We start from the raw sequence: 4,337 nt of genomic DNA on the forward strand, positions 1-4,337 counted from the left end.
CAATCCCCCACACCCAGACCCAAAAATCCTGGCTGGGTTTGGTGTTAAACCCCCACCCTGCCTCAAACAAAGCTGATGGAGGGGGTTGTGTCTGGAAGAGGAAACTCCAGTCGCTCCCAAAACGTGGCTTTTCTCCGCCAAAGTGGGGAAACAGGGCTGAGATGCCTGAGGGCAGGATCCCCCCCAGAGTCACCCGGGGACACTGCCTGCTCTCACACCTCCTTTGCAGGTGATGGAAAACAAAAGGACCCGAGATATTTAAAAGCAGGAAGCCAGAATCTGTAAACTGTCTAAAAATGTCTCCTCCAGAGATGAGCTTTGGCTCCGGCTCCCGGCCCCGAGGAACGATCCCTGCTAAGGAAAGGGAGAGGGAGGAGGGGACAGCGCTGGGGGACAGGGTTGGGCTGCCCTGAGTGTCCCCCCAGTGTGGGACACCCCGGGCTGAGAGTCCTCAGGTCCCGCCACGCCTCGGGATGAGGATTCCGTGGGGTGGGATGGTTTTAATTCCGGAATGTTTTTGGCTGGTTGGCCCCGGGAGCTGCGTGAGGGAAGGGAGTTTGCAGAAGGGAAGCAACTACCTGGTAGGGCCACCAAAATTCCTGAGGTGTCCAGGGATTCCAGGGCTTTTGTGGCAGGAGTTGTGGAATCATAGAACTATGGAATTATTTAGGTTAGAAGAGACCTTAAATATAATCTAGATCCAACCCCTTGCCGTGGACAGGGACACCTTCCACTATCCCAGGTTGCTCCAAGCCCCATCCAACCCAGCCTTGGACACTTCCAGGGATGAGAGAGCCACAGTTTCCATGGACAACCCGTGCCAGGGCCTCTCCACCCTCACAGAGCCCTCACTGTCCATCCTTGCCTTACTCCAACCCTTTCCCAAACCAGCTCTGATCGCCACCACTGACTGGTTTTGCTGGTTGAGATTTCCAGGGATGATGAGCTGGGTTATTTCCCAGATGTTGTTGCCTTGGGGGTGACACATAATCAGGGAAACCAAAACCTTGGAGTGGCTCATCACCTGGGATTGCTTCCTGCACCTCATCCACAGGCACTCCCTCTGCCTCACACGCACACTGGCTGCCTCCAAGGGAATTATGGCATCTCTGGGATGGGAAGAGCTCATAAAGGAGCTGTTATCCCATGGTTGATCCAGTCCAGCTGTCCAGTAACTCCTGTTGGACTCAGGGGCTGGTCCATGCTCAGAGGGGAGTGAGAACATCAGGGGGTTTGGTCAGGAAGGGCATCTCCTGGGGCAGAGAAGGTGTCTCTGGAGAGGGAGGAGAAGTGGGATTATGGAATGTCCTCCCTTTGATGTGACTTGGAGGCAAAGATTTTTAGGGATTTTACAGGAGTGTGGAGTGACAGGACAGGGGGAGTGGTTTCCAAACTGCCAGAGAGTGGGTTTAGATGGGATATTGGGAAGAAATTCCTCCCTGTGAGGGTGGTGAGGGGTTGGGATGGAATTCCCAGAGAAGCTGTGGCTGCTCCTGGATCCCTGGAAGTGTCCCAGGCCAAGTTGGAACAACCTGGGACAGCAGAAGTTTCCCTGCCCATGGAACGAGATGTGTTTTAAGGTCCCTCCCAACCCGAACCAGCCTGGGATTCTGGGATTCTGAGCAACCACCCTGAGCTGGGAGTGAATCCCCCTCACTGCTGTGGCTGCCAGGAGTGAGGCACAGCCTGTCATCACCCCTCTGGATGCAGAGCAGATCCCAGGGAGCAGGGCCCAGCAGCCAGGAAGCCCAGACAAGTGCTCTCCTGAGGCAGGCACTCAGAAACATCCTCTCCCTCGAGAGCAACTCTTCCTGCCTCCCTGACCCTATTTACATCCCCCCCCAAAAATAGCCCTGGGAAAAATAAACCCCGAATCTCTGGTTGCTGAAGGAGGAAAACCAAAGAGCTCCCGGGATCCAGGGCATGGATAAAAGGGCAGCAGGGACCTGTGTCACCCTTCTGGTGCCGAAATGGCAGAGGGAGGCAAGGAGAGTTTGGCAGGACGGGATGGAAGCAGAGCCTTTTCCAGCCTCTCACCCCCTCTGTGCCCAGGCAGGGCCGCAGGATGAGGTGGGAAGGCTGGAAGGGGTGAAGGTCCTCGGAGTGGCACGAGGAATCTGAAGTTAGCAGTGGGGAAACGCTCAAAATATCTGGGAAACCTGGGGGAGGGAAAGAAGAGAGAGGGCTGACGAGGGAGGTTTAGCCCTCATCAGTAATAAGAGTAATAATTAGCCCAGATAATAATTAGTCCACGTGCTCCTGTCTTTCCTAGATCTACCCAAAAAATCAGATCATTTTTTAATCAGACATGAGGGCAAGAATTAATGGGATGAGGGATTCAGTGCAAAACCCCCCCAAAAAGAGCTGCTTTTCTCCCCAAATGCTTCTCAAACCACCTGATTTTAACCCCAAAACTTTTTAATTACTGGCTTCATTTCACCTATTGAAGTTTGGAAGAGATCAATCAGCTTTTGCTTTGTTTTTTTTTCCCCCACTGAAGTTTCAGAGAAGCTGCTTTCCCAAACGCAAAACTTCTTCTATTTCCCCAACCTTGAAAACAAGGAGGAAGAAAATGTAAATATTTTCATCCGAGTGTTTTCGTGGATGAAAAGTGGGTTGGTTTTGTTGTGTTTTTTTTTTTTTTCCCCTCGCTGCTGTTTTCAGCAGTCCTGCTCTGCCCTTACTCGAAAACCTGGGTCTTATTTAAAAGCTCAGAGGGGAATTGTTTAGAAAATCAACCTAATACTTACAGCCTTTCCTTTGATTTCTCAGGAGTAAAGCCAAGCCAGCTCGCTGCAGGGAGGGAAGAAAACCCAGGATGAGCTGCTGTCTCTGGACTAATTTTTTTTTTTTTAAAAACCTTTAGATGCTGCAACACCCTCGTAAAAAGGTGAGTTTTCACCCTGCCCAAACCCTCCATCCCGCAGAAACCTGTTCGGGGTTTGCTGACGCAGGAGTGATGCTCCCACCTTTGCAAACCCGCTGATTGCTGGGACGGAGCTGTTTGGCTCTTAATTCCCAATTAAAAGGTGCGGTGTAACCATCCCAGCGCTCCCAGTTTTCCCCATCCAGAGGGAAATCCGAGCCGGGGTGGAAGGGGAGGGCGCTCTCCCTCCTTCTCTCCTATTTTCCCTTCCCCTGGACGCGGTGTCACGTTAATTTTATTTTTTTTTTTCCCCTCCCGAGGTTCAGCCTCGCTTCCCAAGGTTTGTCTTGGCGCGTGGCTCGCCCCGAAGCCCGAGCGGGAGCGGATTCTTTATGTAAACGAAGCGCTGATCGTAATTACGGGCCGCTCTAATTGCTGCTGAGCAAATAAACAGCGAAGGGCAGCAGCAGCCCCGGGGGCACCGCGGGGATTATGCAACCCCTGCAAAACCCCGGGAGCCGAGCCCGGGTGTCCCTCCCACCCTCCCCGGGGCTCGCAGAGGAGGGGACACACTTGGGTGTGTCCTGCTCCGGGACACGGGAGCAGCTCAGGGAGACAGGGAGTCGGGGTCTCTGAGGGTGTTCTGCACGGCAAAGACGGGTTTCCGCCGGGCAAAAGTCCTCCCTGCTCCCTTTTTGGGGTGTTTGGATCCAAGTGGATCTGCTGGAGGGATCTCTGGGGCTGCTGGTGGAGCAGGGAGAGGGTTTTGTGGAATCATAGAGTGTCGTGGAATCATTGATTGTCGTGGAATCATGGAATGGTTTGGGTTGGAAGGACTTTAAACATCATCTTGTTCCACCCCCTGCCATGGGCAGGGACACCTCCCACCATCCCAGGTTGCTCCAACCTGGCCTTGGACACTTCCAGGGATCCAGGGGCAGCCACAGCTGCTCTGGGAAACTTGTGTCAGAGCCTCACCACCTTCCCAGGGAGGAATTTCTTCCCAAGATCCCATCTAACCCTGCCCTCTGTCAGTGGGAAGCCATTCCCCCTTGTCCTGTCCCTCCAGGCCCTTGTCCAAAGTCTCCTTCTGTGTTTCCTGTGGCTCCCTTCAGGTCCTGGAAGGTACCTTCATATCCTTCATATCCTGAGCTGGAAGAGACTCCCAATGATCATCCAAGTCCAGCTCCTGGGTTCCTCATCCCACAAACCAGCCAAGCAGGGAGGCACCTCTGCCTGCTCCCTGTGAGGTTCCTGGGGATGATCCAGCAGCTGGACAGGGAATTGTGAGGGATGCAGGCCAGGACCTGCCACCCAGGGCGGGATCAGCCCGGCCTGGCACCCACCCAAGCCCTCACTTAGGAGGATCCACAGCTTATACACCCATTTACTCCTGACTAAGTCCTGTCTCATGCCTGACATTTGTTGGCTCGTGTGCTTCATCCCAGATTTTATTTGTGTGCTTTAAATT

General features: G+C 53.6%; 1 long non-coding RNA gene across 2 annotated transcripts; it reads right to left on the minus strand.

Annotated features, from left to right (window-relative positions):
- Window positions 1-331: 331 nt before the first annotated feature.
- Window positions 332-2,843, minus strand: LOC108509541. 2 transcript variants are annotated; one of them, XR_001878639.1, is made up of 4 exons: window positions 2,751-2,843; window positions 2,038-2,159; window positions 1,025-1,273; window positions 612-654 (listed from the first exon to the last, which is right to left on the minus strand). It is a non-coding gene; the product is annotated as an uncharacterized LOC108509541 (long non-coding RNA). The 2 variants fall into 2 exon arrangements; XR_001878638.1 differs by having other exon boundaries at window positions 332-1,273.
- Window positions 2,844-4,337: the final 1,494 nt, after the last annotated feature.

This window comes from Lepidothrix coronata, unplaced genomic scaffold, assembly GCF_001604755.1.
Source record: "Lepidothrix coronata isolate B3197 unplaced genomic scaffold, Lepidothrix_coronata-1.0 Scaffold371, whole genome shotgun sequence".
NCBI lineage: Eukaryota > Metazoa > Chordata > Aves > Passeriformes > Pipridae > Lepidothrix > Lepidothrix coronata.